General features: G+C 43.6%; 1 protein-coding gene across 2 annotated transcripts in view; it reads right to left on the bottom strand.

The window, feature by feature from the left end:
* Positions 1-27594, bottom strand: part of TNR (tenascin R) — a 425553-nt gene that overhangs the window by 188512 nt on the left and 209447 nt on the right. For both annotated transcript variants that reach the window (XM_059066113.2, XM_067031156.1), the window contains exon 2: positions 24172-24268. The gene's annotated coding sequence lies outside the window, so the exon portion shown is untranslated. The remainder of the gene's footprint in view (positions 1-24171; positions 24269-27594) is intronic.

Here is a 27594-nt window from a genome sequence, read left to right as displayed (position 1 = left end):
GGTCATTGGGGTGGATTCTCATCCAATCTGACTGTGTCTTTACAAGAAAAGGAGATGAGGACACAGAGAGAGACACAGGAGTACATGTGGACAGGGAAAAGACCATGTGAATAGATAGTGAGAAGGCGGCCATCTGCAAGTCAAGGAGAGAGGCCTCCAAGGAAACCAGCCCTGCCAACACCTGATCTCGGACCTCCATCTTCCAGAACTTTGAGAAAATAGATTTCTGGTCTTTAAGCCACCCAAGGTGTGGTCACTAATACACAAACTAATACAATCCTCACAAGAAACAATGAGGTAGGAAATGTTATCAGCCCCATTATCATTCATTTGCTCATCTGATGCAGACTTTCTAGGTGCCCACTCTGCGCAGGACTGGTGCCACGGGTGTAGTGGTGCCACAGGTGTAGTGGTGAATGAGACACAGTCTCTGACCTCGGGGAGCTTAAGGACAGGTGGACTTGTCTGAGAGGTAGACAGACAAGTAAACAGACCATCCCAGTGCAGCAGGGGTGTATGTGTCCCATGATGGGGAACCTGCAGCCCACAGGACCCTCATGGTACTAAGGGTAATGGAGCCAAGTGTGAATGGGATAATGGAAAGTCTCCACGTAAGTCCACTGCTCAGTTTCTGCAAAGACCTTGCTGGTGCTCCATGGACAAGGACAGCCACGCTAGCTGAGCAGCTGTGTCCTCTGCAGTGACAGGGGTGCCCCACAGGGAGAGGGCAGGGCTGGTATGTGGGGACACAAGCCAATACAGATGGACATAGGAGGATGATGTAATCCATGTGTCATACCAGCTTCAGTGGGTTGCCTGGGAATCCTGCTTTCAAGGATTCTGAAAATTAGCTCCCCTGAAGGCCAGATGAACAGTGACCCTTGCTCTTTCTGCTTTCCCAGATGTGAAGTCCTCCACATTGCCATCAGATTTTCTAAAATAGAACCACAACTGGTGATAACAGATCACTCCTATGTGCTGGGAATGTTAGGTGGGTTATCTAATATCAGCGCCTGATATGAGTCTGAGATTCTTCCTATAGTATCTGAGGCCATTGACAGCCTTTCTCTGCCTGTCTGTCCAGCCTCATGTCTGGCCCCTACCTCTTTCCTTTTTGGACCCCTTTATGTCCCCCTACCTTACACACATCCCATGCCTAGGCCTGTACAATCTCTACCTAGTCCATGCCCTTTCATGTCTTTATACTATTCCTCAGCCTCAAATGCTTTCTCCATCCATCCAGTATAACAAACTTCTACCCATCCTTCAAGACCCAATTCCTTCTCTTTGTTTTCCTGTAGCACTAGGTAGATACTTCTACTAAAATACGTATCACAGTATGTCACCTCTAATGTGTTTACATGTCTCTCCATCACCAGCCTGAGTGATAAGGAGGGACTGTCTATTAATTTTGTATCCCCAGCACCTAGAACATCAGTGCTACAAAGTGGGTGCTAAACAAATGTCTGTGTCGGTTATTTATCTATTTTTTTTTCTTTTTCAATGCTGGTGTTTTTGTTGGATAAACAATTGACTATAGTCTGATCCTTTTTTTTAAATAGAAGACTCTGTATCTTGAAATAAAAAGAACTAAGACTATATTGTTTTCTCCATTGCCTCAAGGCTAAGTGTTGCTCTCTATAGCTGCTCTTCACAGAGAGGATATGGCTGTGCCCTCTCCTCTGTTCCAGATAGCCCAATCTTATATTCACCCCCAAAGCCATGTCTTTTTCCTTTCTCATCTTTTCTCATGCCATTTCCCCCTACTTGGAAGGCCTTCCACACCTACCCAAGACCTTCTCATCTCTCAAGTTTCATAAGCCTTGCTATTCAAAGGGTGGTCTGTGGTCCAGCAGCATAAGCATCACCTGGGAGCTTGAGAAAATGCAGAACCTCAGGCCCCACTCAGACCTGTTGAACCAGAAACCACATTTTAACAAGATCTCTAGGTGGTTCATAGGCACATACATTTTGAGAAATACTGCTCTAGAGCAGGCCTCAGCAAAACTTTTCTGTAAAGGTTCAGATAGTGAATGCTTTAAGCTTTCAGACTCTAGGGTCTTTGTCCCAAATGACTCAACTCTGGAGTTGTTGACACAAAAGCAGCCAGAGACAATAGGTAAACAAATGGGTGTGCTGTGGGCCAATACAGTTTTATTTACTAAAGCCGGTGGCAGGCCCTCTAGCTGTAGTTTGCTGAACCCCTCTAGAGTTCAACACCTTTGCTTACTGTAATGGAAAGCCTTTGGGTGCCCCCCCATGACCCCACCTCCTGGTATTCACACCCTTGGGTAATTTCCTCCCCTGGACTATGTGCTGGATTTCTTGACTCACTTCTAACAAGTAGAATATGGCAGAAGTGATGGGATGTCGCTTCCAAGGTTAAAAAGACTGTGGCTTTCATCTTGGGGCTCTCTCTCCCTTACTCTGTCTCTCAGGCTGATAGCACTGGCAGAAGCCAACTTCCATGTTGCAAAGCAGCCCATGGAGAGGCCCACATGGCTTCCAATGACCATATGAGTAAGCGTGGAAGCATATCCTCCTCTACTCAGACCTTGAGCTGACTGCAGCCCCGGCAGACAGCTTGACTGAAACCTCACAAGAGACCCTGAACCTGAACCAGCAACCAATCTGATTCTAGATCCCAGACGCTCAGCAAGTGTGAGACAAAAAATGATTATTGTGTTAAGTCCCTAAATTTGGAGTAACCTGTTATCAGCAATAGATAATTAATACCGTTGTGTCTCCAAACTACTCCCTCGTATGTCTTCCTTCTAACTCCTACAGCATTGTTTCAGTGAGTCCTTGACTAGAAACCATCTTACATTGCTTCCTAATCATGTGAGTCAGTCCAGAAGTAGATTACAGATTCTTTAAAGGGAGGGACTATATCTTATAAAGTAAACAGACATTTTTCACAGAGTATTTATTGAATTAACTGCATAGAGTTTTTCTTGTTTTCTGTTGGAAAAGCAGGAGCCATTACTTGCTGGAGCAATTGTTTCTGTTCCCTGACATCTAGTTTTCTCTGAGCCTTCATAGGAACTATGTTTCTTCTTCTACCAGTACAGTTTTTATTTGACAACAGTGAAAAAACAAACAAACAAAATAAACAAACACCTGAAAGCTTTTTTCAATTACCTGGTAAGGTTACTTAAGCTGCACTCTGCTGTAGAACTGATCCTTTTCACTCATCTTTTTGAATTCCTAGATGGGAGAGAAAATGGTCTTTGGACGATAAAGCCTGTTCCCAAGTTATCTTTGAGAGAAATGTAATCCACTGTGTTCTTTTGCTTCCAGTTTTTCTCCTGCCTCTTGATTTTGTTGGTTCTTATCTCCGTTTTGTTATTTCACAGTTGCCTGGGCACATGGAGAACCTCTCTCCCCGTCACTCCCATTTTCAAGAGCTTGTTTATGGTACCTCCACTTTGCCTCACCTCTGATGACCAACTCTGGGAGTGAGAAAATGGTGGGCACAGAGGGCAGGCTTTTAGAAAGAGATCTTTTCCAGTTGACTCATTGACTTGGCCCAACAGTAACCCAAAAGAGCAAAGAATTCATCCTGGCTAATGTTGGTTTGAAAGAATTCTGACGAACAAAGAATGGATGCTTTGTTAAGTGTAGAGATCCCTGGATCAGGGGCCATCTTGTACTGAATTTTTTAATTTTCTTATTTTTCCTGTGAATGGAACTAAAGTTTTCCAAATAGTAGACACAAGCTCTACGGTGTATGTGTGTGTGTGTGTGTGTGTGTGTGTGTGTGTGTGTGTGTGTGTGTGTGTGTGAAATTCCTTTTAAAAATGTATTTCGTTTTTCTCCCCTAAGTCCAGGTTCTTTTATTTTGTCTATAAATTATATCCTCATCTACAAAATGCGCTTGATCCCAACAACTCTGAAGACCTTTGCCCCAAAGCTAAAAAGACACAGGTTATCATCCATATGTGCAAGTCATATATGCAAGTCATGTATTATTTTTGGTCGTGACCACAACCAGTTCACAACATCTGTGCTGTGATGATCATGACCTGCCCATGGAGGTCATCTGCACCACCATTGTTTCAGACCCCACCTTCTGGGATAGAGGTCATTGTGCCAGGTTAGTGATCACAGAAAGCAAAGAATAACTGTAGTCAAATACAGTTTCTATAACTGTAACTGGTGGAAAACTCTTAATTGGATCTATAAATTACTGACCCAGGAAGCTGTGAAAAGAAGAAATCAGTTTAATATCTAGGATTCCAAATTAAAACCAATATTATTTGGTCATTCCAAGTTGTTTATTCTATAAAACCAGGAGTAGGCACACTTTTTCATCAAGGGCCAGATAGTAACTTCATAAACATATCTGTGACTCAGTTTCCCCCATGAACGGATAGTATTAGCATTCGAGAACTGGCAGACTGTTTTCCTAGAAAACTTAGGAAGGGATTGTATTTACAATGCACTCAAAAAATTGTTCAGCTTAGAATTTATATAGAATACATACCGAGACTGATTTTAGGATTACTAAAAAATGCCGCCAACATGGAGTTGACTATCTCACCCTTGCCTTACAAGAGTGGATGTAGATGTTTTGTTAAACAACTTCCTGCTCACACCTAGCCAATTTTTAGTGCCAGTGGAACCAGAGTGTGGGCCTGTGGGTCCCTCAGAATTGGGTCCCTTTGGATCTCACAACTTCTGCTTCTTCACCAGCAAGTCTCAGAGTCCAGTGCAGTAGACGTATGATGTGGCAAAGCTCACCTGCTATCCAACCAGTCGAGCATGCACAGGAAATTAATTTAAATAAAGCATGGCAAATATTTGCTTTGGTTTAAATTCATAAAATGCCATTTCATTACACTGTGTTTTCGTTTATGTCATGCCAAAGCTATTATTTTTATTATTTTAGAAGTTAAAACATGTAGGAAAATACATTTTTCAAATAAACCACTGTCATGATATAGATATTTGAGCCTTGTAATATTGATTTTATAGTGGAATGATGGATTGTGAAGTCTAAGGGTTTTTTTAAAACTGCAATTAAAATAAGCATTCATGAGGGGTACCTACACCCCTCCTTCCTGTGATAACCCCATGACAGCGGCCAGTTGGCACTTCTGAGAAGTAACACTTCTCGTTCTCATGACTCAAGCACATCTTGGAGTGAAGGGTAGGGACTTGAGCAGACTGGCACAGAGCAGGGAGGTCATGTCCTTAGAAAGAAAAGAAGGCGCCCTTCTCCTAAGGGAAAGGAGGCCTGGGGGAGAACTTAATTTGTGAGCTGTGGGGCCACCAGCCCTGACTCCTGGGCCTGCTTCTCACACAGCCAGATCTCTGACAGTTTCCCTTTCCTTCCCCAAGACCCCCTGGATGTGATCATGGACTCTCCTCCCAGAAAAGCACAGAAAACCTGAATTTTGGGACTCTCTCCTGGCATCATTTCCTGGTACATGTTGATATCTCTTTAAGCATGATATTTTTACATCACTTTTTGAAGAGTGATGACTCTCATTCATTCCTAAAATCAATAAAGGCGTATTGAGTAGTTACTCTGAGCCAGGCACTATAATAGGCACTATAGATACAAGATGAATGAGACAGAATGGTGACACTGAAGACCTTGTGTTCCGGTAGGCAGACATGTTCATAGAAAATAATTACAACATAAGTGGATGTGGCAGTTACTCCTAGAAAATGTCTTCTTGGAAAAGAACCCTCTTCACACCAGAAGGAAGCTTGAAGATCTCTGAACTGCCTGGGGAAGTGAACTCACTTAGAAGGAGAAGCATCCTCTTCAAAGGAGTTAAGATCTCTGACCATTTCAAGTAAGCAGGGGAGTCATAATCTCTAGGGTTTCGCTAGAACTGATATTTTGGTGACCTTGCTTCTAAGTATAAATTTGAAATATTTTAAAAAATTTTATCAGACTCCCCCAAATCACAAGGTTTTCCTTTTTTTATTTTTGGGTTATTGTGGGTAAGCAATTTAAAAAATAAAGACATGGGATAGCAGCTTCTGATTCTGTTGGGTATCTGCCAAACTTGCAGTGACTTCTTTTCTCTGAGAATTTCCCTCCCTCCAAAGTACCCCCACAAAGATGGAGGGATGGGTCCTATGACTTCAAGTCCCTGCACCTGGTGGGGACGGCTGACCTGACTTGAGTCAGTCAGATTCTCTGTCCTAGGGATTTAGCACTGGGACTGAAAGAAAGCTAATCGGTCTGCAGTGTCCAGGGACAAAGCACCTTCAGGAGTTATGTAGAGTCTATCTTCTGCTCACCATATACATGAAAACACAGAGAGAAGGTGGTATTGGTCATAGACAGAAGCAGAAATGAGGGATGGAGAGAGAGAGAGACACTGCTGGGTGCCTGAAAGTATCTAGTTCCTGGGCCTTTTGCCCTTAAGTTCTATAAGACACCCATGGCCCTGTGACACATTCCCTCTTTTTTGGGTAAGCCAGCTCAAGTCGGTTTTTGTAACCCATAACCAGAAGAGTCTTATCTAATACTCATTCTCTCTGGTTTAGGTAAAGTCCTGCCTAAGTGACTGAAGGGCTTTTCTTACTTGTGTGCTATCAGGATTCCAGGTCTATGATTCCCAAGCCCCACCTTACACCTGCTGAATCTGATCCCCTAGGGTGAGGTCCAGGAATCCACATTTTGTAACAAATCATTAGGACATTCTGATGGGTTGCCAGATTGTAGAACTGCGGGATAACACAGTACTCCTTGTAACTGAACTATGATGTGCCAGGTGCTACCACACATGCTGTATCACTTTCCTCACAACGACTCTGTGACATAGGCGTTATTTATTAGGGGAAATGCTGAGTCCCTCTTCTAATGTTTCCTTCCGTATGGAGGCAGCTCTACTGGCTGGAACACTTCTGTCATATCTTTAGCCCCTTACTCACCGGTGACCTATCTAGTTGCTGAGTTTGGAAGGAGAAACCAGGCACGTGTAGCCCAGCTTCTCTTCCTTCTTTTTGAGAGCTGGCCGGCCTGCAGAGAGCATGTGCCTTCAGATGCCTACTCCTTGCTAAAAATCCTCCTACACAGGCTCTGCCCTTGCCGACAGGGGCTGCGGTCGGGGAGACCCTCCTCAGTTGAGTGCAGCCGTGATGGGGTGGGAAGAAGTTCTCCTCATTGTGAGATTCAATGCTGTATTTGCAGGTAAAAGCTACACAACCTGATACCAGTTTACCAAAGTGCCATCTTGGTCCCCATCTGTCCCCACTTCTTTGTCTTATTTCTTTATTTGTTCAAAGCTCTGACAGGGAAGAGGGGGGCTACTGACTGGGCTCCTCAAGATCACTGCATAATTACATACATGGTTCCAGATAAGACCACTGTCTGTCCACCACCAAGTCCAAGCGCCTTCCTCTGCCCCATGGAGAACCTCTGAGTGGTGCTTCTCAATATATATAAGCTCTGTATTCCCCTGGAAGTTGATGAAAATGTACATTTTGATTCTGAAGGTCTGGAGTAGGGCTTGCGAGTCTGCATGTCTAAGAAGCTTTCAGGTGACATGAGTGCTCTTGGTCGGAAGTTCACACTGGACCCACATGATTGTATAAAGGATGACTTAGAAGTCCAGAGCCATACAAGTGAAGGCAGTATGAAAACCTCCCGCCCAAAGATGTCACGTCTTAATCCCTGGAACCTGTGGATATGTTACTTTATATAGCAAAGGGAAATTAAGGTTGCAGATAGAGAGAAGTTTGCTAATCAGCTCTCTTTAAAATAGGGATGTTACCCTGGACTATCCAGATGGGCCTCATATTATCACAAGGGTCCGTAAAAGTGGAAGAGGGAGGTCGAAGAGGAGGCAGCAGGGGGATGTGATGTGAGAAGGACTCCAACAGCCATGGCCACCTTTGAAGATTGAGGAAGGGTGCGGGAACCAAGGAGTGTGGGCAGCCTCTAGAAGGTGGAAAAGGCAAGTTTTTCAAATTCTCTCCTCGAACCTCCAGAAGGAACACAATGCTGCTGCCTCCTTGATTTTAGTCCAATAAAACCCATGTCAGACTTCTGACCTACAGAACCATAAGATAATAAATATGTACTGTTTTAAGCTTCCAGGTTTGTGGTCATTCATCATGGCATCGATAGGAAACAAATGCACAGACACTTCCTTCACAGCAGTATAATCCCTAAGGCTGGGATATTTCAACCAGGAAACCAGCCTGAGAGATGTATGTATAAGAGTTGCTTGGTAAAAACATATAGTGTTCCTTGATTAAAAAAAAATTCTAAAGTTTTAAATGCCAAAACTACCAGACTGAGTGAATAGGACTGACTAATGCCCCGAACAGGCTTGATTTTAAGTTAAGTGAGCATGACGAGCACGTTGTTAAAAACTCAAACCTGATTAAATCTCCGATGAAGCACAGCTTGATAAATGCCAGGCGACCGCAGCTCTGTGAAAGCAAATGCAGTGTGCGGAATGGGGGAGATTTCCTTTAGGGTTGGAAGCCTGGGTGCAAGGAAGGCCACGTGGGTCACCACGTGGTTCATCCTAACAGTGGTTTCCTGCCACAGGAAGGCATCTTATCCATGCCACAGGGTCTCTTTTTTTCACATATTTACTAAAGAGTGGGAGAATGAAGAAGCTGTGATGGTATCACTCGCTGTAGGGAAACTCACTCGTTCTGGGCCAAGTCTTCACTGACTGAATTTCAGATTAGGACAATAAACTTTTCAAATGCTTCTACCCAGAGTTGGGAAATGGAAGTGTGGCTGTTGGCATTGGCACAAATCACGTCACTGGGTTCATTCATTTACTCAGCCATGATTTCATTTTTTTCTATCACTGGTTCATTCATTCATCAGATATTTACTATGTATCTACCAATATGCCCAATCTTGAAAATGCAAGATGAAACACTATGGAGTCTTATTCTCAAGATGTCAGTCTAGTTGGAGAGAGAGACTTGTGCTCCAACTATTATGGTGAAGCCATGTTCATGAATTGAGCTCTGCCCTCATGTGCTAAGGAAGCATGGGGGAAGGGCACTTAACTCAGTCTGGGACTGGATCAGAGAGGGCTTGAGGAGGAGGACCTGTTCAAGATACATTTTAAAAGATGAGAATTAGGTTGGAGTAGGCACTCCAATGGGAGAAATAGCACAGTGTTATGAAAGAGCATAGAACATTGAGAAATGTCAAGAATTTGGATGTGGCTGGAACTCAGGATGTGTTCCTATAGGGAACAATAAGAGAAGAGGCTGGAAAGATAACCAGGGGCCTGGTCATGAAGAGTTTCGTATAACATTCTAGGAAGAGGAAGACCATGCAAATGAGTGGAGAGTGTGAAGCAAATGAGTGGAGAGTGTGAGGCGGGAACGTGATGTGGTCAGATTTGCAGTTAGGGGAGATCACCTGGCGGCTGCGAGGAAAGTGTACTGGAGGGGAGGGAGGCCAGATGCAGGTGGGGCAGGTGGGAGGCCAGAGAAGGTAAGGTTCCAGTCTGAATGAGGCTATGGACAAAGATGCTCTTTTTCTTTTCATTTTCATTTATTTATTTATTTATTTATTTATTTATTTATATTGGAGCATAATTTCTTTACAATGTTGTATTACTTTCTGCTGTACGACAAAGTGAATCAGCTATATGTTTGCATATATCCCCTCCGTCTTGGAATATAGTTGCTGTACAATATTACATAAGTTACAGGTGTGCAATATAGTGATACATAGTTTTTAAAGGTTATACTCCATTTATTATTATAAAATATTGGCTATATTCCCCATGTTGTACAATATAACCTTGTAGCTTATTTTCTACCTATTAGTTTGTACCTGTGAATACCCTACCCCTATATTGCCTTTCCCCCGTTCCCTCTCCCCACTGGCAGCTACTGGTTTATTCTCTATAATAGATGCTCTTTTTAAGAAAAGACTAGCCGGGCTTCCCTGGTGGCGCAGTGGTTGAGAGTCCGCCTGCCGATGCAGGGGACACGGGTTCGTGCCCTGGTCCGGGAGGCCCGTGAGCCGTGGCCGCTGAGCCTGCGCGTCAGAAGCCTGTGCTCCGCAACGGGAGAGGCCACCACAGCAGTGAGAGGTCCGCGTACCGCAAAAAAAAGAAAAAAATAAAAAAGACTAGCCTTAGGGATAAACGAAGGCTTATTCTAAATTGGGATGAGAGCATTTCATAAAGTTATAAATTCAGAATTTATTCAGTTCACCTGAAAAAACGTTAAGGAAATATTAGAAAAGCGGAAAATGCTGAAGGCTGTTGTTGGTTGTCGCAATATGTTGTTTGGGCTCCAAAAGAGTTTGTGGACCGAGAATAGATGGAAGCTAGGACTGTGTTTAATATGCAATTTTGTATTGCTGTTATCGGCTGTGATTATAGGCTTGACTCCTGGTTTTTCATTCAGAGCCATTTATTCAGAAAATCTCTTATTCAGAATTTGAGTTCGTTCCTCATTAATTCCATGGCAGCTTTCTGTAGCCCAGCGATTGAATTACCTAATAGCACCTGCCTGAAATGATTAACATAAGAGGATGCCGTGGGGTTGTATTTGATATAAATGATTTGTTTCCTGAGGTTGTAATTTTATTAAAGGGGGACCCAGTGAACCACCTTTGCAAATGAAGGCAAGGTCCCAGCTTCCGTGAGGTACCTGGGAGGCTAATGAACGATTAGCCGCTGACAAATGGCAACATGGCCGGGGAAGAAGGTGGTGTTTCTCAGGTGGTGGGTCAGCATCCCTGGGAAAATGAGGCCTCACTCTGAAAGGGCTGGGGGGCCTCTTTCTGATAAGCGTGGTGGCCACAGAGAGAGGGAGAAGTGTAGAGTGGGCCCACACGGGGCTCAGGAACTCACACTCCAGCACAATCTCCATTCTACTGCTTGGGTTATTCCCAAGTGGATCAAGTAGGGGTGGAGTGCCAGTACCCCACTGAGGGAATGGGGATGATGCTCTGGGTTTCTGTCCCTCTGAGACAGAGCCAGGCAAGCTGGTACTAACAGGACCTGAGTTTTTCTTCTGAAGTGACCTGTGGCCTTTGTACTAGAATCTTTCAGTAACTTGCTGGTCTCTTTAAGAGCTGAAGGGAACAGGAAGAATTAGAACACAGGCTGCTGCGAAATATTCTTTCATTTTGTTCAGCAACTGGAAAAAAACACGTTTCCTGTGTCATGCATTGTTTAATCATTCTACCCATTTTCTAATTTTGTTGGTTTCGCTGTAAACATAGGTATGCATGCCGAACTTATATGCCATTTAAGGAAAGAAATAATTTGTACTTCCCCAAACATAAATTGAATATTTCCATGGTATTGATGCTTTTTAATCCCAGAGAATGCTGAAGAACAAAATAGGCCACCGAGGGCTGGGCAGGACAGACCTTCAAAAGACAACGTGGTGGTGCTAACCCCCATCCCTAGATCCATTTTCGTTCCCATAACTAGAGGTACTTGAAACATCATTTTATTTTTTTTGTGGTACGCGGGCCTCTCACTATCGTGGCCTCTCCCGTTGCGGAGCACAGGCTCCGGACGCGCAGGCTCAGCGGCCAGGGCTCACGGGCCCAGCCGCTCCGTGGCATGTGGGATCTTCCCGGACCGGGGCACAAACCCGTGTCCCCTGCATCGGCAGGCGGACTCTCAACCACTGCGCCACCAGGGAAGCCTTGAAACATCTTTTATGGACATTTTCGTTTCTCCTTCCCACTCTATTTCCTCCTCTGCTCCCCTCACATATACTTCAGTTCCTATATTGCTTTATTCCTTCTATTCTAGAGGAAGTAGGGTCCAGTGGCCCAGTGCTGCCTGTTGCCACAGTGCCTTTCTAGGAATCCCTTGCTGGGGCACTGCTTAAGTCAATTGTGTGGCTCTTCATTGAGGGAAAGGTACCTGTGCAGGTGGAGGGGCAAGCAGGTGGAGGATAATTTTCTACTGAGAAGGAGAGGCTTCTAAATGCTGCTCAAATCCCACTCTTAGGACAAATCTACTGAAAAGATTGGTTTGGTCTATACCCATGAAATAGGCTTCCCCTACCTCTTACCTAACCTTCTTATAAGGGCCACAGGCTGACACTTAGACAGTGGTACCCACACTGGACCAAATGAGAAAATTTCCAGGGGAGTTTTAAAATGCAGACTCACAGGCCCTGTTCCTAGCCAACAGAATTAGATTCTCCATGAGGTGGGAACTGTGAGTCTGTATTTTTGTAAAAGACTTATGAGTGGTTTGGATGTAGTTGATCTGAGAGGTGGCATTTAGGTACCAAAGGCAGAGCACATCTGCGTTTCCTAGAGGTCTCCTTGTACAGACAATGAGTCCATGTGGCTGTCTGTACTCCCTTCATGGGCTGTACATCTTGCCCATGTACCCTGATCCCCCATATACGTCTGGGACCATCTGTTTTCAGGTACACAGTGTATGCTCTGTGTACATCTCTAGGCCGCTTGATGCAGAAATATCAGCAGCATCAGGGGCCTTTGTGAATGGCCGTGCCCAGGTTCCTTTGCAGAGCCCCCATCAGAGCCTGCCTGGCCAGAACACCAGCACAAGCTGCCCCAGACTCTCTTCCCACCGAAAGATCTCAGAAGTTAAACAGTGAGGCCAGGGGATTAAGTTCCCACTTCTCCACTTGGAAAGGGCATTCATGGTGAAAAATATAAAAAAGAAATAAATATTTCTCTGTATACATTCACTTCTGCTGCAAACTCATGCATTTCTCAGACAGTTTGTTTACACAACTGCTCACAGAAGTACTATATCTGAGGTAGTGTGTTGTCATGCGTAATTTAAAAATGAAATTTAGATTGTAAGCTGGAACTGTTGCTGCAGCCATGTCTGTTCATCCCGAACTTGCTCCATGCACGACAAATGCCTTGTACAAGCAAGAGCAGCTACAGTAAAGCCAAATAACCTGCAGGGACGTGTCTAGCGAACAGCCCTCAGGTACCTCAGTCCTGGGACATACAGGTACATATGTCCGTACCGGGCCACCCTCAGTCCCACCCCATTCCTACTCTGGTCTCTCCCACTATATAGATTGTGGGATGGTATCTTTCAACACCACCACCAGGCTCCTGATTGGCGGTCATTGTCTTGTCCATTAACGTCATTATCTTAGTCCAGGGTCCATTAGAACTCCTACTGTAATGAGAACTTGGGGCGTAGCTGTTCATTACTTTCCTGGTCACCCACAGCTTCAGCTGTCGTGATGCATGCTCTGCATACAATTCTCACTTGTTTCACACAGTCCCTCTTGCTTCCATTAAGATAATCATCCTTTCCCCCCAACAACTCTGTAGTCATCACCTCATTATAACTCCATTACCTTTTAGCATCATCTACATTATAATTCCATTACCTTTCCCATCACCACCATGACCTCCCTTATCCCCCCCTCTACATTTCAGTTGCCCTCACCTTCTCCTTTACAGCCACCAGCTTTTCAATTACAGGTCCATTATCTTTATTATTACCTCTGTTACTATCATAATTGTCCCCATAACAATTTCCATGTCTTTCTCCACCCTTCTGCCATGCAAGACCCTGGCCACCTTTGAAAAAACTACAGGCATCCCTATTACACACTAGACATGTACTCCAACATCTCCACTAATGTTAGAAGCCCCTTCTTTTCTTCCATCAAATCACCCATGATAATGTTAATCACAGAAGTTCTGCTACTTTCCCTGGTGATTTCCCTATTGCCTTTGTTACTTTTATCCACAACTCACTGCTCCATCCTCATTTCTCTTTCGGTAACTGCCAAACAGTAATAATCCTCCTCTGAAAAGGACACCAACATCTCATCTGTTCAGCCCTGTGTCACAGTTGCCTCTCTGACAGCAAGCATCCTAACTACCAGTTTCTTCTTCAAAGCAGTTCAAGGCCCTATTAATATAACCAGCGATACATATTGCATTTCTAATATTCCAGTGTCTGTGTTTGGGGGAGTCAAGTTGCTTACCATTGCCCTGTTTTTTCCATTAGATGGTAAGCTCATGGTGGACTAGACCTCATTTCCTTTCCAGAGCACATAGCAGCTGGTTAAAGTTAGCATTCGGAAAACGTGGTTGATGGAATGGCTCTTCCTTTATCTTTAGACTCCCAGTCTATTGCTGTCACATTGATCACTATCAAAACCTCATCAATACACTCTTTATGATTTCATTACCTCAAGCTCCTCCTCTTTGAGGAGAGCTACATCTACTCGTCCATTTCTGGGCCATTATCTCAATAATTATCATGGCTTCAATGGCAATAGCTCCATTACAACTCCATTACCTCTCCTTGATTAAGGAGAGATAGGCCACTCCACCATGATGCCCTGCTTCCCTTTCAGAACAGCCTTCAGCCTCCACAAGGAATTACCAAGTCTGTGTAGCCTCTTCCTGGAAGTCATCCATCATTGCGCAAGTGATACTTACACTCTCGCCGAAATGTGCCAGGGTTCGGATGACAAAAGGCAGCTTTTCCTCCCCGGTGTCTCGCTGTATGATCTCACACGCATCCTTCAGGGTAGTGCGTATGTGGAGGAACTCTGGATTCAAACTGCCTGGGTCCAAATGCCCCCTCTGCCACTTACTAAGTTGTTTGAGCCTTGGGCAAATTATTTAGCTTTTCTGTACCTCCATTTCCTTATCTATAGAATGGAGATAATAACAATACCTATTATTACTGGTTGTTGGGAGGAGTAAATGAGTGAATGCCTCTAAAGGAATCAAAACAGCACTTAGCGGATAGAAAGCACTCCGCAAATCTTAACTCTTCTCAGGGCTCCATTTTCTTCTGGCCAGAAGAGGGAGGGTTGGACTAGAATAATCTCTAAAGTCCTAGACTGAACATTTGATGGGTCTGTGTTTCTGGTACCAGATTATCAGAGTTCTCACAGAGTTTCAGCATCACGGTTCGTCAGTCATTTCCCAGCCTCACTGTAGTCTGCTGACTCGGCTGGGGAGCATGGCACTCCCTTGGCCCATGGCCACAGTTGTTCTGCATTCTGGGTGATCTCTAGGCATTTTCTTCTCTGCACCACATGAAAGACTTGCTGTGGTTTTGCTGTGGCTGGACTGGACTTAGCTGCACACACGTAGGTTCAGCCGCCACCTACATGGCCTCCCAAGTCGCCCTGCCCTTCTAGTCTTGTCCTCCTTTCTCTCTCCTCTTTGATCTCTTAAGCAATGCTGAGGGTTCGCAGGTGGAACCTGAATATGCCCAACTTTAACGTGGGAGCTCTCCAACCAGCCAGGGCTGCTCCAGGCCACACTATGAAGTAGACAAAATTTGATTCTGGCTTTGCTCCATCATGATTTTCTCTCTGTCTCTCTCTTTCTGGCTTGATTCTCTAACCCCCCCACCCCCCTTCTGCTGGTTCACTAGCCAGACCATCTGCCACTTGCATGGAATACCCACCTCAATCCTGCCTTACCTAGCATGGCCCCATGTTCTAAAATTATTTTTCCCTCTTCTCCCACCATCATTTCTTCTCCTCCAGTGGCCTTTAGACAGAAGATGATCTAATAAAATAATGGGGATTCTAGGGTGGGTAAATGGGTCTCTCTGGGGACGCCTGCCTTTCAGAAGGGACATTTGGGAAAGGCAACGCCTTAATAAGATTATATCTCAAATGGTAGAATTTCGGACACATAGCAGAACTGGGTGTCTTAATTTTTATTTTATTTCCTTAAAATTTGAGAGGGGGTGAAGGCAGGGTCGGGGAGTAATTTTCAGGGCAAGGAGATTTCACCATGCCAATCAAAATGTATTTTGTGGGCAATTCCTGCTCTCTCTGTAAACCCACTTGAAATGCATCCAATAAATTATACATAATTTACCAAGCTCTACATTTCTCAGAGGCTACTGGAAGGTTCAGCTAATGAAGCCATCTCATCTGTTGTGAAGTTTCTGTGAGTTCTTTACACCCAATTGTTAGTAATATGAGAATTCAGTTGTCAAGGATCAGTCTGAAGTGTGTGAGGCTTTCAGTGTAAACAACATACCTCTCACGCAAACATGAGGAAAAAGATGCCTCACTTTGCGATTGCAGAGACAACAAAAATTGACTAGCGCTAGTGCAATACTACAGAGACATCTGGGACCACAGAAATATTGTCTGCCTCTAAATTGTTGGTCTTTGGCCAAGACAATCCAAAGGTTGGCACAGGTGCCTGGGGAGATGTGAAGCAGCTGTGGTAGCCGCTCTGCCATCACCATCATCAGCAACTTTTCCTTCTCCTTTTCTCTTTCTTCGTCTTCTCTTAGTCTGACTTTTTTTCATAGTCTGGGAGTCACACTCATTTTGCCCTCCTGGCTTTGTACCACCTTTGCTTTTAAGGCTTAGTTCGAATGAGGTCTTCTTTGGCCATCTCCCATGAGGTCTTCTTTGGCCATCTCCACTTCCCTGAGCCCTGTGACACTCACTCTGTCTTGGTTCTTAGCAACTAACACAGCCAATGCCAGGATGTAGGATTGAGTACTTTGTATATTGTTGTGCATTGGCATTTCACTGGTTTTCTGGGTTGATAATTGTCCTCTTGACTAGATCCTAAGCTCATTGATAGTGGGAACCATGATAGGTGCTTTTGTGTGGCCCTTGCACATATTTTTATACTTGACACACAGACATTACTCAATAAAGTCTCCCTAACTGGGTCTTTTGCTCCTTTCTCTTATTTTTTCCTTATCTGCCTTGCCTGTCCTTTTAGCCACCGCATTCCATTTTCCCTGTTCTTCCCCACTGCCTAGTTTCCTAGGAGCTAGGGATGTTTTCAAAAGTGACCACCTAGATTCTGCACTAGATAGGACTAACTCCTGGCCAGTCCGAATCCTTTGGTTTGGCGTGAGAGGGCAAGAGAGAGGAGCTAACCTCTAGGTTATAAAAAGCTGCCACAATAAAAGCTGTTATGGGGCCAACTGGATCCACACATAAAAAATTCAATGTTTTATGTAAAAAAAAATTTTATGTAAGTGCTGCTTAACTTCTTACAAATCTGTTAACAGTACTGTTGATACTTTCATTTGGGGAAAAAGCTAAACCATTTAGATGTGCTTTGATGACATACCAAAAGGTAACTTTACATAAGTGTTTTCACTATAAATATGGGTCCTGCTTAGGATCAATTCTCATCAGTATGTTGGAAAGCAATTTCAGTAAGTACTTAGCTTAATCAATTCGTATCTGCTCATTGACCTTCGGGATTCTGTGCAAGTCCCATCATGCAGTGTGCTCTGTAATTCTCTGTCTCTTCAGACAACATATTTCTCAATATTTGTACATGGCTTTCATAGTCAGTCAATGAAATCACCTCTTCCCTCCTTTCAACCGCTTCCCTTGCCTGGGGAGGTGAGAGCCAAGCAGCGCCTCTGCCACATGTGTGTGTTAGAGAACACTTGTTTACTATTTCCCTAAAATCTGGAGAACTAAGAAGATAGCAAGGCATTCTGGGATACTAAAAATAATGGGAAAAAAGAAAAAAAATTATCAGCTTGTTTACACAATTATGAAGATGATGAGCACTTATACATGGCTGATTCCTCAATTATTCATGGTTTGAAGCTCTTAAAAATTCAATTAAACTAAATAACCTTTTCTTCAGCACTTATTCTGAGCAAGGTAGTGTAATTTGAGGAAGGGGAGACAAAGACACAATTTGATAAGGAGAATCAGAGAAATACACAGATGACTATAGGGCACAAGTTGAGTGAGGACAATAAGAAAAGCACAGTAGATGCCCTGAGGGTTTCAAGCAGGAACCACATCTGTTTGGGTGAATCCAAACGGGATCTGTAGAGGATGGAGGGCGTTGTGCTAACATCTCCTCTTCTCCAACCCCAGGGCCACTCTTTGAGTTCAGGCCTCTCTCCCTCTTATCTGGATGATGAGAGCAGCTTTATATCTGATTTCCCTGCTTTAACTGCTGCTTCCAATGATCTTTATAAATGGCAACCTGATTACTACGTCACTCCCTGGCTTTGACCCCTGTATTGTCTGCAAGAAAGAGTTAATGTTTCTCAGAATCCACGTTGAAGACTAAATATCTGTCATGCTCTGTAACCTCAACACAGAGCTTGTCTAGCTGTCGTGTACATAGTGCTGTCTACCTGTCGCACTGCCTCAGTGGCTTCAGTGACCTTGCCCAGCGTAGTTCTTCTACGGGGACTGTCCTCCACTTCTCTCCCTTTCTCTCCTCCCTTCCTGGGTTCCTCATTTGTCTAGAGAGCTCCTATGACACGTTCTTTACCGCCCCCCACCCCCAAGATAGGGCTGATTATTCCCGTCCTGCCCGACTACAGTACACAGCACCATTATCCCACTTTCACACGCTTTGTAATTTGGGGAGGGGATAAGCATGCTTGCCTGCCTTATAAGGCTGTGTCCTCGTTGTGGTCAGGATCCAGACTGGGCGTGGCACATAGTATGTGCTCCATGCTTGTTTGCTGAATTCAGTTGAATTTGTTGCATGGGTGGGTAGGATGCACCATTTTCCGTGGGGTTAAAGAGTGACAATATGGTAAGAAGTGAATGTCGAACATTCTTTCACAGAGTTTGGGATAAAAGAAAAATATACGAAGTCAAGGGAAAGCTGTCTCTGTGTGTTTGCTGGTTAGACGGGAGACCAAGTCTTGTTTATAAGCAGAAGGGGAAGAACTCATAGAAAGTCGGAGGAAATAGCGAGAAAAGGGGCAATGGCTAACTGAAGACTCTGGAGGAGGTAGTGGAGAGGAGACTAAGGGCTCCATGGAAGAGTTAGCCTTGGTAAGGAGCAGGGACCTTTCTGTCCAGAGAGACAGGACAAAGCAAGTCAGGGAGGATGAGGAGGCCTGTTGGGAAGGAGAAGAGCAAAAGTAAGCGATGCTTTTTTTATGAGGTCCCAGGCTTAGCAAAGGGAGAGGTGAGCTGGAGGGTAAACTGCTAGTGGACACACCCAATACGGGTACATTTTTCCCCTTGTAAACTGCAAGATGTTGTAAGAAAACACAAATATTCAAAACACTTTCATGAGCAGTGCCCTCTTAGATACTATGCTCTTTATAAAAGTTTATCACCATTGAATGGGGTGCTTAACTTGCTCTGGGGCACGGCTGAGCATGGAGGCCCTGCGGAGACCCATCTGACACTCCTCTTTCCCCTCCCACTCTGTGCAGAACAGGACAGGTGAGCTCTGTCCTGGCTGAGGCTGATCTGAGGTTTCAGAGAGTCAGTCACACCCTGCCAGTCTGGAGCCCTGCTTTGCTTCTCCTCTTCATCTCTGTTTTTATGAGGCAGCTGGAGCAGCCATTCATGTTCAAACTGTAGTTTCTGTTAGAATCCACTCCACCCAGAGTTTAAACGGATTACCCGTATTTTCCTCCTGAAACTCCCTCAAAGGCCCCTGAAGGCTGGGTGAGTTTGGGACTCTTAGGACCAGAGCAGGAGAAGTGGGTGAAACCACAGCTCTGTCCAGGCTCAGGTTCTCCCGTTCACTCCTATCTGGCTGTTTGGAATTCTTAGCTTCACTTCCAGAAAACATGGCAGATGGTCTTTCCCCACTGGAATGCAAATGCAAGGTTTAAGCTCAAGGTTTGGCTTCTTCTGAAAGGCTGTAAGAGCAGCTATATTTGGTGAGCGTTCCAAAAGGAAGCTTACATTCAAGGGCACTCCTGCGATGACCACTGCCATGAAAATGGCAAGCCATGATTTTAAGAGCCTCCAACTTTTATTCTGAGGACACCCAGTGGTCTGGTTTGGTTGGGGAAAGATGGGGAAGAGAAGACAACTCAAATGGTGTTTACTTGTTTGTAAGAATACATTTATCTCAACACAGAACCATCTGTTCCTGTTCACCTTGGATTGGTTTCCCACTCCATCCCCTCCCATTCTGTTTTTAACTTTTTCTAAAACTTATGGAAGAGTGTTATATTGGAAGGTGGTCATATCCTTCCCAGCACTGAACCCCCCTATGAGAGGTACAGAGGGAGATGAACAGATGAACCAAGATGGAACATTCATACTTTTGACCATTTTATATTAGTCTCAGCAAAAATCAGGTATTAAACCCTGAGAAAACCATAATTCAAAAAGAGTCATGTACCAAAATGTTCATTGCAGCTCTATTTACAATAGCCAGGACACGGAAGCAACCTAAGTGTCCATCAACAGATGAATGGATAAAGAAGATGTGGCACATAAATACAATGGAATATTACTCAGATATAAAAAGAAATGAAACTGAGTTATTTGTAATGAGGTGAATAGACCTGGAGTCTGTCATACAGAGTGAAGTAAGTCAGAAGGAGAAAAACAAATACCGTATGCTAACACATATATATGGAATCTAAGAAAAAAAATGTCATGAAGAGACTAGGGGTAGGATGGGAATAAAACACAGACCTACTAGAGCATGGCCTTGACGATATGGGGAGGGGGAAGGGTAAGCTGTGACGAAGTGAGAGAGTGGCATGGACATATATACACTACCAAATGTAAAATAGATAGCTAGTGGGAAGCAGCTGCATGGCACAGGGAGATCAGCTCGGTGCTTTGTGACCACCTAGAGGGGTGGGATAGGGAGGGTGGGAGGGAGGGAGATGCAAGAGAGAAGAGATATGGGAACATATGTATATGTATAGCTGATTCACTTTGTTGTAAAGCAGAAACTAACACACCATTGTAAAACAGTTATACTCCAATAAAGATGTTAAGAAAATCAGGTATTAAAAACATCAATATTGAATTAAATGGCCAAATAGTACTTGCTCAATAAAGGTTTATTGCCTAGAACTGAAAGTTATCCCAGAGTGCAGGAGTACAGAGAGTTTTCCCGTAGATTATCACTCATAGATTATAATTCTGTCCTTATAATTCTGTGCCCTGTCCCTAACTTACCTTTCCTCGAAAATGCATAATCATGGAGACACATCTGCACACAGAATCCTAGACCCTTAGAGATGAAAGAGATCTTATAGATGCACAGAAACCTAGTGTCAGGCTGCAGAAAAACATGGGAGAAGGTAGTTCTTCAAAACCTGTCTGCGGCCCAGAGCCGTCATGAAGCTGGGAGCTCAGCTCCCCAAATATCACATTTATCTCTATTTGGCAAGAAGCTGAAAGCCTATCTGGGGCCATTTAAATTCTAATGTTATTAAGGGCTCATCTAATCAGCTTTTAAAGTAAGCTGCATTCAAATGCATGGGGAATGAAGGTAGGGCAGCTGCAGGCTGAGTAAGACAGTTCACACCAGCCTGGTGAAGGCACCTCTGTTCCAGTTGCCAAAGAGCCAGGAGGTGACCTGCTGGCTTTCTTGTTTGGTAACTTCTGCAGTTCTAACACCAAACTGTGCTGGTGAACAGCTCTTTGTACACATGTGACAAGGCTTGGCAGAGAAAGACTGGCCTCTGTGCTTTGAGATTTCATCAACAGAGCAGCTGGTGGTCATCTGGATACTGCATCCTATAGATTTCTGAGAAGTCCCACCCTCAGGGGGGCCAGCAGGATCCACCACCCCTGCCTGGACCTACCAGCAGTTTTTCGATGGCTTCAAGGGAAGCATCTCATATCCAGCTGTGGCTTGACTCTTCCTGGAACTTGGGTCAGACCGACACTGAAATGGAGCTTAACCCTGTGTGTATATGGCTCTAAAGTGGTTTAGGATTACAATTCTAATTCTGACACCAATTCGGATGTGTAGTTTCCCCCCACCACACCAAGCAATTCTTTCACACCAGGTGGGTGTCCTACCATTCAACTCAGTTCTGACACTTTCTACCCGGAGCATCAGACTCCACAGTTTGAGGGTGCAGTCCCACAAGACTACCCTCCACTTCAGATGCCAATTACAGATTCAGGTTGTCACCTGTGCTTCTGACCTACTGGCTACATATTGGAGGTTCCCACAACACCCTCCTCCAGTTCTATTAATTTGCTAGAGTGACTCACAAAACTTGGAAAACCACTTGACTCACAAGATTACTGGTTTATTATGAAGGATATTAAAGGATATGAATCAACAGCCATATGAAGGGATACACAGGGGAGGTCCCAAACAAGGCTTTTCAAAGGAACTTCTGTCCCTGTGGAGTTTGGGGCCCAGCATGGTAGCACGTAGAAGCATTCTAGTTCACCAACCAGAAGCTCTCAGAATCCTTTTTGGGCTCCTATGGAGGCTTCATTACATAGGCATGATTGATTGAATCACTGGCCATTGGTGATTGAAATCAATCTCCAACTCCTCTCCCCTCCCCAGAGGTCAGGTAGGGGTGGGGCTGAAAGTTCCAACTCTCTAATCACATGATTGGTTCCCCCGGCAACTAGCCCCCATCCTTAGGAGATTTCCCAAAATCATCTCATCTAACAAACTCAGCTGTGCTTGAAAGGGGTTTGTTTCAACCACAAAACTCCTATTTCACTCTATTGCTTAGGAAATTTCAAGAGTTTTAGGAGCTCTGTGCCAGAAACAGCATGAAGACCAAATGTATATTTCTTATTATAAATCACACGATCACAGGGATCATCCCCAGGCCCTGCTTTAAACTTCAATCTCATCCTTGATTTTCCTGAGCATTCTCTGATTCGACCTGCGGATTGATTCTACAGGAGGGACGGGGGCAGGGTCCTCATTGCTGCAGTAAGGCTGCCTCCAGACATGATGTGATGTTGGTCTCCATCTCTGTCCCACCTTCCATCTTCTGCACACAGGCTTCCCAGATCCCCCGCGGAGTCTCATTCAGGCTGGTGGGGTCCTGGGTCTTTCATCCTTCTAAACCCTCCATCAGATACCATCATCAGATGTCAGGACTAAATGAAAATATGTGGCTTTCTTGCCAAGCTCATAATTTGTCTCACCTTTAAACCAATATTCTTTCAATATTTATTCAGCATCAATCTAGAGGATGATAGCACCCCAGATCCCATTGAACGCACCTTATTCAGAAGTCAGTTCAGAGACCACCTATTTTTATTTAAGCAAGTTTCTTTGAGAGGGTAGGAGTTGGGAGAGTTTAACCTTTCATTGCAAATAGTTTGTCAAATGTTCTTTTAGCTATACAAATACTGTTTCTGAGTAGAGAGCTGTTAAGTAAAAATGTCTTCATCTTAATAGCTACCTCTAGTTGCTGTCCAGATGGTCCACCCTATTCCAACTCTGCTTAGTTGCAGAGAACTTGATCTCAACCAGCTGTTAGCCTAGGAGAACCAAATTAACAAATTCACTCTTAAGTGTGAATGGCCGATAGCCAACTTAGTGCAATGAGGTCTCGTTGTATGTACATTCAAAGGTGTTTTCAATGGCCTGGGGTACTTTGTAGTCAAGTGTCCCCAAATAAGGCAGGTTGTTGGTGAGGATACTCTGGGTTAATTCAAATGTGGGGCTTCATAAAAGGCTTGTCTTACTGCTACAGGGTACCATGATAGATAATGAGAGCATGATGAGTCTGAGGAATGAAATGAGTTTTTCCTGAACAAACTTTAGCGATTTTATGAACAAATAGAGAAGGCTGGTGGGTATATTATCATTGTTTTGTACAATAAAAAAAAGAGCCACAACCTGTTTGAAAAGTTCCCAATTCGGTGTATCAAGTTTGAGGGCCAAGAAAAGTTATTAAAGAAGCAAAATATTCATTGTGCCTGTCAACTCTGTGAATCCTCAGAGCCTTCTCCCATAGACCATTTTTTAGAGGTTATTATTTCAACCTGAAAACTCTTTAGATATATATATGTGGTATGAAAAAGGAATTAGGAAAACTTCTAAATTAAAGGAAATAAAATGACAGCTTTTTCCTCTGGCCATATAGTTATGGATAGAGATAAAGAGATGGATATTCTTTCATAATACTTTATTAGAGCTTTTGGAACTCAAGAAATTTTAGAGTCAGGCTGGTTAATAGTTTAGCACTGATTCACGCAGGCTCAGAGCAAGCACTGTTGGGCTAGGTAGCAAGTCTAGCCCCTCGGAGGGGCTGAGTGTAGTAGCGCACTTTTATGACCAACTACATTACGAAATGCATTTCCAAAATGTTTTATGAGAAGCCAAAACCTTGATGTCCAGTTTCTCCAGCTTTTTCTGAGACACCATGAAGCTCAGAGGAGCTAGTGTTCTTGACTACCTCATTGCAGAGAGACTGTCCCCCAGGCTGTTGTTGCAGTGATAAGGAACCTCAAATCCTGGGAATATATGGTCACAAGTGAAAGCCTCAGACTGACCATTGCAATGATGGATGGTAAAAGGTTCACAGAAAATGGTACCTTTAGTGATGGTGTCTTCTGTTTTCTCTTTTCCTCACGTTCTTTTATCCTAACACCAAAAGAGAACTGGTCTCTGCAGTCACAATGATATGGCCACCTGAAACAGGAACAAGGGAGGAAAGAAATTATGTTTATGGTTTCAGAATAAGGAACGTTGGTTTTCCTTTCCGTTTCAACTGCCACATCTCCATTTCAAGAAACTTGGAGGTAAAATGTGGATTCCTAAAGAAAACGGTTATTTACTGTTGTTTTTTCCTCTCCAGAGAGTTCTACTTACTTCATTAGTTTTCTTTCATTCATTCTCTTAGCTTTGCAATGGAGTGGCAAATATTTAAGCTAAAAATTCTACAAAACGATTGTAAATCCAGAAATATGTTTTACATAGCAAATCCCTTCTGAGATCTCTGAAGGTGGCTGTGGTTTTGTGCTTAGATGATCTCATTATGACAAATGCTTGACACTTCCTCTGGGAAGCCTCTCATCCCCCCTAACCCTGAGCCCCTCTCATGTTCTTCATGTCCTTGACATGCTTTCCTAGGTCACAGACATTACCACTCATTGCAAGCTTCTTCATTTGTGCTTTTCTCACTGTGGACTGTCAACTCCTCAAGGGCAGATTCTCTGTCCCAAGCACAATGCCAGCACAGAAAAGTTCAATAAATACTCTTTAAGGAAGTGAATGCATAACAGTCGTTTTCTCAGGTTCGAACCACCACCTACAGAAGCAGTGACTTCTCTTGAAAGTGGGGCACTTCTGTGTCAACAATTTGTCAGTCTCTTTCAACAAGGCAGGGAACTTGCCTGACGGTCCAGTGGTTAGGACTCTGTGCTCTCACTGCTGAGGGCCCGGGTTCAATCCCTGGTCAGGGAACTAAGATCCCACAAGCTGTCGGTGTGGCCAAAAAAATAAAATTAAAATTAAAAAATAAATAAAGAAAATAAAGAGGGCCCCTCTGCAAAATTTGGACAAGCCACTCCCTGCCCCCCTACACAATTCCCACAGATCATCCCACAGTCCATAGCAGGATGATTATGCCTTCAAGGGCTTGCTTCCCACAAACCCTTCTGACCCTTCTCCAAGTGGACCCTGAGCTTCAGGGATCTCATTTGTAGGCGCCTAAAGAGGCTACTTAAAAATCAAGCAGCACTGAGGGAGGAAGGAGCAGACTTTTGGCTAAGGTGTAGGCTTGCTCATCTAAGCTGTTCCTGAAGGAATTAACCTTCCCTGGAAGACCCCCTGGAGCCTTAGAATTGGAGGAAAGATCCTTTAGCTCTGGAAGGGCAGATAAGTTTCATCTCTGGAGAAGACTCCAGAATATCAGCAGTGCAGTGGCTGCCTGGGGCTGGGAAGGATTGTGAGGCTATATCATTGGGAAGAAGAGTGGTCATCAAGGTGTCGTCAGTGCCCAGGGTGGGGAAGTGTTGGAGGTGACATGAATACCAGGTACTTTCCTCCTCTGATTCTAATCTGGCTGCTCACCAAACAGAAGCACTGCAGATCCTTAGGACAGTGTAATTTGGACAGCGGCTGCCCCAAATTTGCAGCCTGTTTTACTGGCAGATAGCTCTGATATTAGAAAATCTCTCTTTCCATGGAATTAAAACTCCCTCTCCTTTTTACTTACACCCATTGACCCTTTTATTTCTCATCCTATCTGTGAGGTGGTGACCTCATTCTTAGAAAAATCCAATCTCTTTTGAACCAACTAAGTCAAAAGTCATCAAAAGTATTGGCTAAATCCCCTTCAATTTAGCTCATTCAACACTGATACCTTCAATTCAGCACGCTATATTATTATTATTTCTCTGACTAGATATAGGTGCGGCCATTCATTCATTCAACTCACATATATTTGTTTACTATATTTTAAATACCTTTATTTGATATTCTTGAAATTATGAAAGTGATAATTGCTCATTGTAATAAGAGAATCCATATGAAGGTGTATACCGGAAAAGCTAATAATTTACCCATAGCCTCAGCCCCTTGATGTAACATTTTATTTAATTAAAAAAAATTTTTTTTATATTGCAAAGCAGAAATACAGACACAGACATAGAGAACAAAGGTACAGATACCAAGGAGAGAGGGGGGAGTAGGATGAATTGGGAGATGCAGATTGACTTATATACACTATTGATACTATGTATAAAATAGGTAATGAATGAGAACCTACTGTATAGCACCGGGAACTCTACTCAGTGCTCTGCAGTGACCTAAATGGGAGGGAAATCAAAAATTTTAAAAAGGGGATAAATGTATACATATATCTGATTTACTTTGCTGTACAGTAGAAACTAACACAGCATTGTAAAGCAACTATACCCCAATAAAAATATAAAAAATAAATAAAAACACCTATTTTCAAATAAGAATATATATATATATTTCCATAGAGTTGAAAAAAATGTTTTTTTCATTGAAGTAGAGTTGATTTACAATGTTTCAGGTGTATAGCAAAGTGATTCTTTTATACATACATATATATATGTATATCTTTTCAGATTCTTTTCCATTATAGGTTTTACTTGGTATAGTTCCCTGTGCTATACAGTAGGTCTTTGTTGTTTATTTTTTATATAAGTAGTATGTATCTGTTAATCCCAAATTTCCAGTTTATCCCTCCCCTCCCTTTTCCCCTTTGGTAACCATAAGTTCATTTTCTAAGGCTGTGAGTCTGTTTTTGTTTTGTAAACAAGGGCATCTGTATCATTTTTTTTTTTAGATTCCACATATAAGTGATATCATATGATACCTGTCTTTCTCTGTCTGACTTACTTCACTTAGTATGATAATCTCGAGCCCATCCATGTTTCTGCAAATAGCATTATTTCTTGATGTAACATTTAAATAGACTAGCATGTATCTTTCCACACTGTCATCAGTCCAGTTCCCAGGAAACAGACTGAGACAGGATAAGCACTCTGCAGGCTTATTGAGGCAACTCTTATGGGGAGTACTGGAAGCAGGATTGGCTGAAGGGACCTCTAGAGCTGCCCTGCATTGAGAAGGCACAGGCCTTTAGGCCCTACCAGTCTTTGGAGGTGGGCTGCCCCCAGGGAGAGGTCAGGAACAACCTCGGGCAAAGCAGCTCCTTTTGGCTGAGGGTGATGCCTGGAGAGGAACTCAGCTGTCAGCCGTGAGCAGCCAGTAGCTGGGAGGTTGAGTGTCTCAGTTGGGTGAGGCCTCACAGCACCCACAATATACATCCTCCCTTGTGCTTATTTAAACCTAATTATGCGTATACATACAGACATATGGGATGCTTTTGTTTATAGTTTTTAAACTGAAATATTCTGCAACTTGTTTTGACTTAACATAAGAACATCATCATTTTCCCCCTAAGTTATTTATGCACACGTACATGTACTTTTACAAGAAGATCATAGTCTACATCTAGGCTTTTTTAGTGAAGTCCCCTT

Source organism: Kogia breviceps, chromosome 1 (genome assembly GCF_026419965.1).
Source record: "Kogia breviceps isolate mKogBre1 chromosome 1, mKogBre1 haplotype 1, whole genome shotgun sequence".
In the NCBI taxonomy this organism is placed as follows: domain Eukaryota; kingdom Metazoa; phylum Chordata; class Mammalia; order Artiodactyla; family Physeteridae; genus Kogia; species Kogia breviceps.
Note: the sequence above shows the minus strand (reverse complement) of the source record. Positions and strands in the feature narration are given on the sequence as shown.